At 39.1% G+C, this 15,266-nt stretch overlaps 1 protein-coding gene across 1 annotated transcript in view; it reads left to right on the top strand.

Moving 5' to 3' along the window:
- Positions 1-15,266, top strand: part of LOC144088923 (protein shisa-8) — a 69,513-nt gene that overhangs the window by 17,318 nt on the left and 36,929 nt on the right. The window lies entirely within an intron of this gene.

Raw genomic sequence — 15,266 nt, 5'->3', positions numbered from 1 at the left:
TCCCGTATCCCTTTACGTGATGAGCTTCCAACCAGCCGAGCTGCAGCCATTAAGTGGATTTATGAGGTTTCCCCTCAGTGACAGCTATAAGAACATTGCAAAGAGCCTATTTCATTCTCTTGATACACGTCTGTCTCCTTCTTTAAATGAGAAATGGGAATAATTCAATAAAATACTTTGCCATTAACCCTTTCAGGGACTGTGGTCACTACAGTAAACATCTCTTAAAAGTTTTCATTAGCTAAACTCACTGCCTGCCAGCCTATTCACAGAGTATGTGTAGTGGTAGTTAGTCAAACAGGGAAATTGGTATTGAAAACTCCTATTGATAGCCCAATACATTTAATCTGGGAAGGGTTTGAAGCCTCAATTTAATCATTTCCAACTACTCCCAGGGGTCGTTGAGAGGCGTAAGGTGCGCTGACATTAGTTCTTCTGCTGGAACTTCACTGTTTTACCAGTTTGTCAATTAAAAGATAATAAAATAATACATAGCTTTCTCCATGGACTATCATTTTTTTCTCCTTCCAAATGAGGAATGCCATTCTCAACTGATACTATCTTTGAAATAATCAACTAGTCGCTCAGGATTGACTTATTGGGCGTCTTTGGTGTAGTGCATGCATCCATGCTCAGTAGTAATAAGCCACGGTAAAAGTCAGTAAAGCATCAAGTATGTCTGCGGAACCGGCAGCTAAATCGTTAGGACGTTGGCCTCACAGTTCTGGGATCGAGTGTTCGATTCCAGGTAGGTCCTCATTGTGTGGAGTTTGCATGTTCTCCCCAGGCTTGCGTGCATTTTATCCGGGTACTCTGCTTTCTGCCCACATCCCAAGAACATGCATCGCAAGATGGTTGAACACTCTAATTTGCCCCTACTTATGAGTGTGAGCGTGTGGCTGTCCGTCTCCTCGTGCCCTCCGACTGGCTAGCCCCTGGGTGTCCCCTGCCTGGTGCTCATAGCTAGCTGGGATATGCTCCAGCACCCCCTGCGACCCTTGTGAGGATAAGCGGTTGAGAAAATGAATGAATGACTCAAGTATGTATCCTACAAGTGTACGTGGACTTGAGTGTGTTGTCTATGAGTGTGTGAGTGAATCAGAGGGCAGTTTGTCATGTTGCTGCTCCACAGCTCTGATCTGAGCTGACAGGTGAAGCTAAGCGCAGCTAAACAGCACACGTAACAGGGGAGAGAGTGATAGAGAGACAGAGACAGAAGAGAGAGAATAGAAAACAAGACACAAAGAAGTGACACAATAGGATAGTGTGGGAGACAAGCAAAGAGAGACAAATGTGTGAGAAAAGGAGAAATCGCAGTATCAGACTTAGCGTGCAATTAAATAGAGAACAAAGAGGACTATCATATTGGGAGGGAAAGAAGCAAAAAACAGAAATCTGTTGAAATAAAAAGATTTAAATTGACGGACAGAAGAAAAGATTGCCCAAAATGGGCATTTTATCAAAAAGAGGAGAACCCAGTGGCTACATTTTGTATTTGTCCATTAATATAGCACTATCACTCGCCACTTTATCCACTCTAACTCAATTAGCAGTCGCTCTCATATGTGCTTGCGCAACATGGTACCAGTTGAATATGAAACACAATTTTAAAAGAAATTTTGAATAAAGTGAAAAGAGTCATTTTCCCAAGATTCAATTCAATTGACCATTTACCTCCTTTTTAGATGTTCTGTTGGATTTAGATCAGGACTCACAGGAGGCCACTTTGGAATACTTACTATAGACTTTAATGTTTTGGTAATTCATCCAGTTGCATAATCAATCAACGGTCACAATATGCAGTAAACAATACAATCCCAACCCATTTTAGCCATTCTTAATTGAAAATGTTTTGCCTGCTATGAGAAAGCCACAGACCGTTGCTCGACCAAAAGGCTAAATGCCCAATGTAGAGCTGAAAACTCCTGTGAATGGCTTAGAATGACACATACAGCAACTTCATCTACATTATCTCAGTCAAAAGATGAATCCCTTTCATCAGGTGATATATTTTGAAGGGTGGCTCAAGCTCGATTGTGGCTGTGAAAATGTAAGTCCAGCTGAACAGATGGAACGAAAGTAAAGAGCGAGGCTAAATATGGGAGAACTGTGCAGTAGGGAGCAATTGAATGAGCAGGTTGAGGGATTGCAATGATTCTACGTGTCTATGTGAGGAGTGGGAGACAACACTTGCTGTGCATGTCTGGATGATGTTAATTAATTTTCAAGGCCTCTTAAACCAAGTGATTCTGAGGATTTGTCAATTCCTCATAGATGTAATAAGGGAGGGTTCAATAACATAATTTACTATTTGAACAAAGCTAGCCCTACATTGTAGCCATATAAAAGAAATTATTCAAAATGTCTTTTAAAAATGTACAGTGGTTTCAATGAATCGAAAAATTAACTTTACTTTGTTTTGGCAAATGAGTTATGCGGCATAATATGAATATGTACTTGTATATATATATATATATATATATATATATATATATATATATATATATATATATATATATATCAGATCAGGCTTGTGAGGTGCTGGAGTCTATAACATTCAACTTTGGGCGAAAGGCAGACTGCACCTTATATCAGTGGTTCTTAACCTGGGTTCGATTGAACCGTAGGGGTTCGGTGAGTTGGTCTCAGGGGTTCGGTGGAGCCTCTGCCGCAGAGGTCAAGACACATCGACTCATCATGTCTATACACGACAACATGCCGCGCTTGACCATCACTGGCTGCAGATGATCACATGACATTGCTTGGTCAATCAGTACTGCGAGGAATTTATATATCTTGAATTAAAAAAAAAAACATTAATTTATTTTACAGTAAAGTAGGGTTGGTGAATGCGCATATGGAACTGGTGGGGTTCCGTAGCTTCAACAAGGTTAAGAACCGCTGCCCTGGACTGACCCCCAGTCAGTCATAGGGCACCCATAGAGGCAAACAACCATTCACACTCACTCAAACCGCCACATTTGGGAATCGATCTCACGCCTTTCTGCAAAAATATCAGGCTAGTGAACTACCACACCATCAGGTGGCATGGATTCTGTTCTTGCTTGCCTCTCTTAACACATTAACTGCCATTGACAGAAGATAGACATCCAATCCAATATGAATGGGGGGCTGACAGTAATTAAACAATTGCTGATTCATTCCTCTAAAAATTACGTTATCGGGGCCGATTTCTAGTGATGTGATCAAATCGGGGATATCCCCTGATGATCCAACAAAATGTTACACTGCAATTTCCCTGCATTGTGTGTGTGTCTATCTTACTTACTTGCTTACCTTACTAACTTCTATTTCTTTATTTATCATCTCTTGCGCCTTTACAGAACTGTGAGGTAAATGCACTGTGAAAGCAATGTGTGCGTATGTGAATGTGTGCTATGAGTTAAACAGGGGTTGGCTGTTGAGTCAGTTGGGCCTCCCCTTCGCGAGGTTGCTCTTAGTTTCACCACATTGCGTATCATCTAATGTTTCTTACAGTGTCAACTAGAGAAAAGCTTGAGCAATATTTTGAATTTGCTGGAGATACTTGTGACAAAAAAGTGACATAGTACTTTGTTTCAAATCATGAGTTGAACTCTTTGGGAATACTAGCAAAGCTGCTTGAAAGTTCACTTTTAGTTCACATTGCCTGCTAACCAGCTGCCTCTCCCCAACCTCAAATAGAAGCACTCTGGGTGACTGCCATATTCCTTCGCTCGAGGATCCAGAATTAAAAAGAATAATAATGTACCAGGCGGCACTGTGGGGCAGTGGTAAGCGTGTCGGCCTCAAAGTTAAGAGATCGAAGATTCAATCCCAGGTTGGAACCTTCCTGTGTTGAGTATGAATGTTCTCCCTGGGCTTACGTGGGTTTCTTCAGAGTACCTCCCACATCCCAAAAACATGCGGGGTTGGCTGGTTCAACACTTTGTCCCTAGGTATGAGTGTGATCGTAAATGCTTGTCTGTGCCCTGCGATCGGCTGGCCACCAATTCAGGCTGTCCCCCGTGTAGTGCCCATAGTTGGCTGGGATAGGCTCCAGCACCCTCCGTGACCCTTGTGATGATAAGCTGTATAAAAAATGAATGAATGAATTGTACCAAACAGATTTGACATTCTTTTTACATTAAGAATAAAGCCATGCCTGAGGATTTAAAAAATGCACCCTTGGTTAATAACCATCAAAGCGCTCGCCACGTGTGGGTCACATGAATCGGCGCCAGCGGTTGTCATCCAAGGTCATTTAACTCTCTGCATTTCACAATCCACTGTATTCTGTAGTGCACCGATGACAGAGTGTTGTGTGGCTATTAATTTATTATTGTGACCCTGACTTTGAAACATTTCACATGACATGTACAGCCTGTCTGTGAGGGTCAACAATTTGCCTTCATAAATGGATTGAAAGAGGGAAATGATCTTTTGAAGTCTTGTGAAAACGATGAATGGTTGCGATGATGACCCTCACAAGTGAGAGAAAATTGTGATTTTTTTTCTTGTTTCCTTTCTAAACGTTACCAAAAGTGGTGTTGTAATCCAATTACATGGACATTTCCCCTGTTTTATTAACCCCTGCATGAAAACAAAATTTGCCCTTAAAAACTAAAACTAGTATTAGTAAAAGAAGTAGTACATGTAGTAAGGCTGACCAGTCATAGGCTGGTTAAGATAGAGCCAAAAGTCACTTCTCTCATTAGAATCAGAATCAAAGCGCACATGCTTACAGAAATCTACTGGACTCCTTCTAATAGACATGTGGTACCATTAAATTAAAATATGCCAGTAAGGATACTTAGAATTCAACAGCACTTATTTTTTAACATATTTATCAATTAGGCTCCTATTAACTTTGTGGATGCTGGGCATCTAATTGATCTTGACAGGGAGGGGCGAATGAGTGTACGTTTATTTGGCCCTCCCAGTCAAAATTATCTGTATTTTTATTGGGTATGTTTACGTGCAACTAATATTTGGGTTAAAGTCAAAATTTTGAAATCTTGCTCTCATGGTACTCTTTACTGTACATAACATTCTCCAACACTCGCTACACTAATGAAATCATGTGTTTCTCTTCAGTCCTCATTTTTCATAATGTATTAGAGAGTGCCAGCGACTTGAAACGTGTTTACATAAAAAGGTATTCGCATTACAAAACCATTAACTCAGGAAGAATAATCAGATTTTCAAAAACAGAATACAAATATATTACGGTTTGAAAGATGTTTACATGGCTCTGTATAACCGCGTTATGGCCAAAAACTAGATTTTCAAAAAGTTAGTGGCTACCGAGACATAAATGTGACCACTATGTGAATGATCCCCTAAGCACTACATTTGTAGCTAGATTTATTCAGGGAATGTTTACATGACAACTGTAACGGAGGAAGTGCATAACATTTTCTCTGATGTCCAGATTATTTTAAACGAGATGACATTTTGGGGTGCTAAAACTGCAAAAACCTAAATATTGGTTCCAGGGTGGAAATTTTAAAAACGCATATCCCTGTCATCACCACTAAACAATTAAAAACATTCATCCATTCATTCATTCAATTTCCATACAGCTTATCCTTACAAGGGCCAGAGGGGGTGCTGGATCACAGCTAACTACGGGCCCCAGGCGGGGGACATCCTCAATTGAAGGCTAGCCAATCGCAGAGCACAAAGAGACAGACAACCATATGTGCTACCTAGGGGCAATTTAGAAAGTTCAACAAGCCTACCCTGCATGTTTTGGGGATGTGGGAGGAAACCGGAGTACCCGGAGAAAGCCCACAAACGCCCGGGAAGAACATGCAAATTCCACACAGGAAGGTCAAGACTCGGGACCGAACCCTCGATCTCAGAACTGCGAGGCCGGTGCACTTTCCACCAGGCCTCTCAATTGAAGACACAAAACTGAATTTTATTAGCGTCTGTCTCCAGTATTTTCAGAGTAGATAAGATGATCTCCAGCACAATGACATATTTAAAACAACCCTTTTCAATGAAAAAAAAATACAACCTCGTCTCCAAGATAACATGTTGTTAAACGTAGCCCAAACCTTTATCAGCCTGTCCAATATATTTTTCTTACGTCTGGAAAAAGCTCAATTGTGCAACACTATCTGCCTCCCGTACTTCCCAGCAAGAGCAAAGGCGTTACGTGCAGAAATGGGGTTTTCATGGTGCTGCCACTTATAGATAGGGCATGTACATATTACATCGCCAAATTGAAAGTTTCATGCACTTCGGCATCTCCATATGGATATCTGGACTATTTCTGGCTCAACGTGGCCTTAGTTTCATTGTCTTACCAGGATGACAGACGAAATAAAATGAATGAATGGAAATATAGATGATGGCTAGAAAAGGTCAGTGTGTACTGGCATTTAACATCCAACAGTATGGATATCGGCGATTTTCAGTGAGTTATTTAAGTCGTTAAAACATTAATAAACGATGAAAAATGATCAATACAATACAATGGATGATGCTGCACCAGAGCATCATGATATCATTGTTGATTATCTTAAAACTACTAATAGAATAGCAATATGACTGATTGCCCTTTAACAAATGTGTATGTGTGCACCTATGTAGGTATATTTTGTGCGTGTCTAGGATTACGTTTGTGTCTACGTGTAGGCATATTTATGTGCGGGCTGTGTGTGTGTCATGCTGCGTGTTTGAGAATAATTCCCTTGAGCAAAATGAATATTTGCAAGTGCTTTTGGTCATTTCTAAAATAAGCCTATACCCTAAAAATAATGAGATGGGGCAGTGACTCAGAATATGACATATGGTATTTTCTATGACATCATCTTCAACACTGCCTTCTCTGCAGTGAAAGCCTGCCAGTAACTGGTTTACTAGGCCCGCAGTATGCTGGCTTTCTTTCGGAAATTTGTCACAACACGATGCAAGCATCATAAAAAATAAAAAAACATTGGTTTAAACTGCAGAAAAGTTATCTTAGCAACATTTGTAACTTTAGGAACATTGATTTGAAAAATCACTCCTTGACACCATTGCCCACAACAGGACACCCCATCTATATTTGTTACGATTGCGCCGAGACGTCGTGGCGCGATCAGAGGGATTTGGACCCAGTAGCGGGGAAGCAGGAGGGGACGAGACGAACTGTGCTCATGATAGTAACTTTAATGACTCAAAACGCCTTACAAAATAACAAGGACTTGTACATCCCAAAACGAAACAAAACCGGAGCATGGAGAACAGTACCTTTGCAGCGATGTATGCAGTATCACGCAGTACGATCCGACAAATGAATACCAATTTTGTTTAAATACACACATCCAGAAGTAATCATGAATCACTCGCAGCTGCTCGAACCTGACAGCAAGGCAGGAGGGACAAACGAGCTGCTCGTGACAATATTGTAATGAAATTCAATAAGAGAGTGAAATGCTCACCCTTGACTGGGTTTGAGATTTACCATCATTTCCAACAATGAACCCTGCAGGTTGTAGTTCATCCATCCATTTTCAAAACTTAGCCTTGTCATGGTCGTGGGGTTCTGGATCCTATCCCAGCTGATTTAATTGTGGGTAGCGTTGTCTATCTCTGTCCGTGTCCTGCAACTGACAGGTGACCAGTTGAGGGTGTATTCTGCTGAAATAAACTCCGGCACCCCGCAGATCTAACAAGGATATGCGGTGTTGAAATTGATGGATGGATGGACAGTTGTTGCGTATATATAGATTTTTACAGGCTGTAGAGCTGGATGTCTTTAGTTAATATGTCAAAAGTATTGTAGTTAAAAAAAATACTGAATATACACTAAATTAGTTAGTACTCAGTTATTTATTTAATAATGCCTGAAAAATTGTTGGCATGGGGTAAATTTGATTTTGCACTCTTTTTGATAGTAGTGAAGGATATTTTCCGTGTTAACTCATTGTGGTTTCGATATAGAATTGTTTCATTTGGATACGTCATTCATTCAGTCATTCATTTTCCAAACCTCTTATCCTCACAAGTGTCACGGGTGGATACAAGAAATTATCGATCAAATATCAATATTTATTTTTTTATTTGTTTTCACGCGGCCACAGCTGAGGTCACCATAAATTTGTTGTCGTGGTATGAATTTGATTTTGCACTATTGATTTTCTGCCATTCACCCACTTCAATTGGATTGGGCATCTACTAGTGATAAACTAACTCACTCAAAGCACTTTATTTTAGTTTTAAGAGGTTTTATGACTGGGTATATCTCAATATCAATGGCACTGAAAGAGTTAATTGAAAAATAACATTTAATTTAGGGTTTTTCATTTATGTAGTATTAAAAAAAAGTACATATGTAGTATTTGTTGTTGAAAACTTAAGTATCATCTTGACCGTTAGGAGTGAATAATGTAGCCTATAGCCAGGTGTGCTTTATAGTCTAAAATTTACAGTGATTGTTAATTACTGTGCGATTGATTGAATGTTTAGCAATATTTATTTGTAATAATTAACATTTTTTATGCTTTTATGACAGGTCAGAATGAATTAAGCGATGTGATCAATTTAGCAATACACTTTCACTTGAATTAATGCATGTTTAAACTATTTTGTTTGTTAATGTTCTATTAATTTAACCATTTGATTCCCAAAGGAAGACCATGCTTTGGCATCTCTTTTAGTGCATCATGTAAATGGCTCAGAGACAGTGCATGAACACAAACAGGCCCTGGCATGGCGGCCATTCAGCCATGCCAAGGGACATTATTTGGCAGCTGTCAGCTCTAATAGGAATTCAGCAGGGTGGGAGACAGATTCAGGCTCTGTACCAAGCCTAAAAGGGCGCACTATCTGGCAGCTATAGCACAACTGTGTCGGCTGCATAGACGTGGGGTGTCTGTGTGCGTGTGTTTGTGTAAAAATGTTGGTTTGCCCCAAGAGACCAGTGTATCAAACCTTCCAAGATGAGTGTTTATTTAACCTACTTTTTTTAAATTAACCTTGTGTGTGCAAACTACATATGGTTGTGTTTGTAGGTCTTGCTCGGATGACAGTGTTTGGCTAAAAAGTAGGGCTGTTTCGCTGATGTTTTTTTCCGATTTTTCGAAATGTTTTACCACTTCTGATTTGATAGCCATATTTTTAGACTGGAAAAAATAATGTAACCAGTAAATGACAAATCATGTTTTGTGTTGGTGAGCTCTAAAAAATGCTATGTTGACAAACATTATTTGTTATTCTTTTATTATTATTATTTTTATAAGAGAAGTAGTCCCACATAGCGAATATGTTCTCCTAGTGGTTTGACTTACAGTAAGGAAAAGTGTGATGGTGCTGAAAACACATGTGAATACTGTCTCGAATCAAATCGTGTGACCAAATCTGATACTGTCCGATATAGATATAGAAAACCCACGCTGGATTTGAACCCAGGACCCCAGAGCTGTGAGGCCCATGTGCTAACCACTCACCATTCTATTTGGCATAAATAAAAGAAAGACATATCATTCCCTTTAAAAATGGCAAAATCACGTCGCATGACAAAATTTCTTCGTACAAGGACACAGCAACCCGTGGATAACTAGAACGTTGTCAGTGCGCTTAGCTGGTGTGTCAACAGCCAACATAAGCAGGCACCCTCATTAAATGAGTTGTTAATAACTGCTGTCAACTGAAATATGTCTGCGGATATCCTCTCTCTAATCAACAATTATCTAATATACCATAACAAGGCCTTTCCACCATTTTTTAAATGGTTTTAAAATCTGAAGAACTCGGTGGTGACCAGTGTCCCAGAACAGATTGTGTTGGACCTTAGAGAGTTGACTGTTTTATAGAAAACCAGCAGGACTGTTTCTGCCTCCATGTTTCCATTCAGATTACTTTAGTGGCCCTTGGAATGATCTGTGGGTGGTGTTTATTCCACACTAACCTGCTGTGACAGTGAGGAGTGATTCAGCTCCAAAATACTGTGTTACGAATATTAGGCGCCCCCTTGGAAATGGTATAAGTGTGTACAATAGTGAATCTCTTATTCAATGGCCAGAGGGGGATGTTCTCACTTTATTTTTAGCATCTTTAGAAATTGTAAAAGGGAAGCCTATTTAGTTACCAAATAAGCACTGTGCTGCCACAATCTTGGAATAATGTGCAACTTGCAATGCTGCAGCTGTTTGTTTTCACAGTGGTTGACTCCTTCAGCCTCTCTAATAGGTATTTTAAAAACAAAAGTGTGTTTGTCTTGCCTCCTCTACTCGTCAATGGGAGGAGGCAATGTGGGTAAATGAATTAAGGTACTCGGACGTTTCGTCGAAAGACGTTTGGTCCCCAGACGTTCGGTCGATCGGACGTTTGGTCGACCGGACGTTTGGTTGACCGGACGTTTGGTAGAATGGACGTTTTGTAGAATGGACGTTTGGTAGAACGGACGTTTGGTAGAACTGACGTTTGGTCGCCGGGTTGTTACTGTTGAAACCAGCTCTCAAAATCATAATCATGAGAGAGAGAGAGTGAGTTTAATATCTAAATATCTAATATCAAAATATCAACAGTAAACTCTCTGTCATAATTTGACAGCGAGCGAACCCGGCGACCAAACGTCCGTTCTACCAAACGTCCGTTCTACCAAACGGCCGGTCGACCAAATGTCCGGTCGACCAAACGTCCAGGGACCAAACGTCTTTCGACGAAACGTCCGGTCACGATGAATTAATTGTGCAGGTCACGTCCTAAAAACTACAAACAACTTAAGTAGCATTTAGATGCTATTTCTCTGCCTTAGTTTAACGTTTTTGCTCTTCGTGTCTAGCTTGTTGGCCACCCTTGTATATGTGTATTTGTTGCGAGGGTTGAAGAAGTGGTTAGTGCGTTGGCCTCACAATTCTGAGATCGAGAGTTCATTTCCAGGTGTGTTGCGACCTTCCTATGTGGAGTTTGCTTGTTCTCCTGGGTTTGTGTGTGTTTTCTCTAGGTGGTCCGGTTTCCTCCTACATTCTAAAATATGTATGGTAGGCTTGTTTAATACTCTAAATTACTCCTAGGTATGAGTGTGAAAGGCTGTCTACATGTCCTCCACCTGGTGCTCATAGTTGGCTGGGATTGGGTCCAGCACTATTATGATGCTGAGTTGTGCGGAAAACGAATGAATGTTGTATTTGTTTTTCTGATAGCTTAATGAAAATGATACCTGAGGTACAGTTTAAAATTGTTAAATTGTGAATACAGTGTATAAATTATTTCACAGAAGGGATAGACTGAAATTTTCCACAGGTCTTTGAGACACAATAGCATTTTATAATGCTTAGTCAACCTTTGGTCTGTATTCTATTTTTAGTTATCTATGTATAAATTGGCTACCTCACGTCCACTTTCTTCCACTGAGGATGAAATGGTTGGCTGAACATCTAATTAATCAAATTAATTGGCAGATTAGATTCATAGTTCCTTGCACGTATTTCCCTCATAACTGTTGCCGCCAACATTTGGCTTCATCAGACCTTGTTAACTGCAAACTTTCACATAATTGTCTCAATTACCAACTGGTACCTCGGAATCAGCTACCATATAATGAAATGTATCACAAACATTAAAGTGGGATTAAAAGGCTCCTTTTCAGTTCATATTAATTTTATGATGAACTCTGTTTGACACTGAAGTGAAAGGTTGTTATTATTAATTGTTAAATCACTGCAGATTTCAGCCTTAAATAATTGATGTATGTCCCATCAACCAAATTCTTAAGTAATCCATCATCCCTTCTGTCTAAAACAGGATGTTTTTGCGGCCTTTTTTGTCAGTTCTGTCATTAGTGATTTTCTTCTTGTCTATTTATTGATATGTCAGCGAACAAGTAAGAAAGATTTGTTGGCACGTGACAAATTCTTACTAGGTTTAAGGTGCTGTAAAGTCAAAGGAAAAATTAATAAATTGTTGGATTGGCCGAAAGTAAAGACTGGTGTTAACAATTCCGACATATTTCATTGAATAAGGCTTTTAAAAGGGAGAAAAATGAGTTGCCTTGTCAGTATTAGGATTCTGTTGGCATGTCCATGCCGACTGTCAATAATACTACTGGCAGTTGCTAGAATTGATGCTATTTCAAATAATATGTTTAATCTGTCATTATAATTGTGCATGTTTGAACCATACAAGTCAAAATACAATTATGAAGGAGATGCGTGTTTCTTTGTCTTTCTCTCATTTTACATTAATGCAGCCTGCATTATCAATACACATTAGTCTCTGCCTGCACATCTCGCTTTGCCCGTTTTAAGATGTGAATTTCCATCTTTATTATAATATATACAATGGTGAATAGGTTTGGTTAGAACTTTATTTCATCCCGTATTCGGGAAATTAATACATAATTTAGCCATCCATCAGGAGATCAGTGGAAGGCTGTTGGATAAAATTAATTATGGGCCCAAAAAAACCTGAGAAGTAGTAGTCGGGGAGAAAGTCAATTAAATGAATTATGACAAAATGTCAAATGTATTTGTGATAGAAATAGTGTGTTCATTTGCTGTGCTTATATGCATCCATCACTCAACTACATCAAGTGAGAGGAAGGACACAATGACCTCTGACCTGCCAGAACAATTATTGAGTGGGTAAAATTTTTGGCATTCAAGCTTCCAGGAAAAAAAAACAATAGATCGTTTATGATTTAAAGCAGGGGTGCACAAACTATTTGCTCCAAGATCTACTTTTCATGAATCCCACCTCCCATGATCTATTATTTCTTTTTTTTTTCCAGGCGACCGAAAAAGCTTATTTACTATGTTAATATCACTGCAAATCTGACAGTTCAAAAGACACCCATCTCACTTCCTATTACTTGAAATACAATAATGATCTTGGCATCATTGGAATCATGCTTTCATGCCGATTCTAACTGTATATTTTGTTGACATGCCGCAACTGTTTGATTTTTTTTGTACTTTTATGGCAGGCTGACTCAACACTCTAAATTGTCTCAAGGTATGAGTGCGAGCATGAATGGTTGTTCGTCTTCGTGTGCCTTGCGATTAGCTGGTAACCAATTCAGTGTCTCCTGCCTTCTTCCCATAATTAGCTGGGATAGGTTAAAGCACCCCACTACCTTTGTGAGAATTATGCGGTTCCAAATATGAATGAATAAATGAATGAATGAAGGAACAAACAAAGGAAGTAAGGTAGGAAGGAAAGAAGGAAGGAACGAATGAACGAACAAAGGAACAAAGGAAGAAAGTAAGGTAGGAAGGAAAGAAGGAAGGAACGAATGAACGAACAAAGGAAGAAAGTAAGGTAGGAAGGAAAGAAGGAAGGAACGAACAAAGGAACAAAGGAAGAAAGTAAGGTAGGAAGGAAAGAAGGAAGGAACGAATGAACGAACGAACGAACGAACGAACGAACTAATGAAGGAAGGAAGGAAGGAAGGAAGGAAGGAAGGAACGAAACGAACGAATGAACGAACTGATAAATAAATACACATACATGTTGGAAAGGAAAAGGTCTACTGGTCCATCTTTAAAAGTATTCTGCACTTTGTGCATTTAAAATACCACAGGCCGCCTGTGTGTATGTGGGACAAAGCATGCAACTATTGCATCCTGGCGTGAGAGCAAGGCTACCTAAGAGAGATCTCACTGTTGTGACAGCAGTTAACTGCTGTGGTTGCTCATGTTTTATTGTTAGGACTCTCATAACCACAGGTCTCATTTTAGGGGAGGAGTTAGGGTTAGTTAGTCTTTGTTTTTTACAGGAGGTTACCTAACTTTTGATAGTGGGATTAGAATATTGTGGCAATTACGGGTATAAATTGTCAGTTGAAGCGGTACATACTTTAGGTTTAGTAGAAAAAAGGTCTTATATAAAAATATAACATGGGATATAAGACAAACAGGAAAAAAGAGGATGAATGGCAATATACTGCAAATATTCATTCATTATCCATACCACTTGTCCTCACTAGGGTTGTGGGGGGTATGGAGCCAATCCCAGCCAAGTATGGGCAACAGGCAGGGGACTCCCTGAATTGGTGGCCACTCATTCAATCGCAGGGCACAAGGAGACGGACAACCATACATTCAACACACTCATACATAGGGGCAATTTAGAGTGTTCAACCAGCCTACCATATATGTTTTGTGGATGTGAGGGGAAACCGGAGTACTGGGAGAAAATTCCATATAGGAACCCACCTGGGATTCAAACCTCGATTTCAGAACTGTGAGGCCTATGCACTAACCACTTGACTACTGGGCTGCCCTATACTGCATTTACTGAAATCATTATTATTGCAGTTTTTTCCATATATTATGTTAATTACAAATTACTTTATAAATTATTAGAATGTTAATAAAAAATAAATTAACGAAATTAAAAGAAAAAAAACTAAATTACACACTGGTTACGGACCCAAGTAACTTAAAGTTAATTTATTTTTTAGTATTTAACTCATTGCCTGACGCCTGATGCGCCAGACGTCTAATTAATTAAAATCGGGAAGACGTTTCAGTGCCATTGACACCGCTAGATGTCCAATCAATTTTGACAGGGTCGGTAAAATTAATGGACTTTTAGTGCCATCAATGGCAGCCAATGAGTTAAATTAGTGGATGGGTTTAAAAAACAACAACAACAACAACCACAACAAAATTCAATTTGGGAATTTAAAAAAAGCACATTATTCTAGAAAATAATATTCTGATATATAACAACGTTATATATTATAGTTAGAAAAGCCATCTGATAACTTATATGGGAGTCTTTTCTTCTAAACCTTGTTAAATACAATATTACCATCTTATAAATTACATTTAAAGATAGTATGTGAAAATAACATGGTTTACCACCGGAGTTCTATCATTCGACTAAAGTAGACAGGGGAAAGACGCAATGGTTTTTAAAGATCTGTTTATTTCCATAAATATAACTTGAAAAAGGAGCACACTAAGAAAATGAAAATGCTTTTATAAAATTAGAACTTTCTGTTAAAAATCAGCTTTTACCATCTGGCACAGATTTTAGATTTTTCTCGTCAAATTGTTTACTTTTGAGGCATCCGAAGTTGATCAAAGGCATCAAACAATAAAAGTTGGCAAGTAGGGAAAACTCATTGTTCGACATCCCCGTTGGCAAACTTCCACCGACATATTAGTTTTCATCTTTGAGTTCACTTCTGTAATGAAAACTCAAAAGAGTTCTCTGTTAGTTTTTTTGCACATGAAAAGTGATCTGCTTATATAAACACTGTTTGCAGTTATACAGAATTTTTGCTAATACTACTATGTACATGGTAAGAGGACTCCTCATTTTAGCTTCAGGTTCACTGC

The sequence above is a fragment of the Stigmatopora argus genome, chromosome 14 (genome assembly GCF_051989625.1).
Source record: "Stigmatopora argus isolate UIUO_Sarg chromosome 14, RoL_Sarg_1.0, whole genome shotgun sequence".
Taxonomy (NCBI): Eukaryota; Metazoa; Chordata; class Actinopteri; order Syngnathiformes; family Syngnathidae; genus Stigmatopora; species Stigmatopora argus.
Note: the sequence above shows the minus strand (reverse complement) of the source record. Positions and strands in the feature narration are given on the sequence as shown.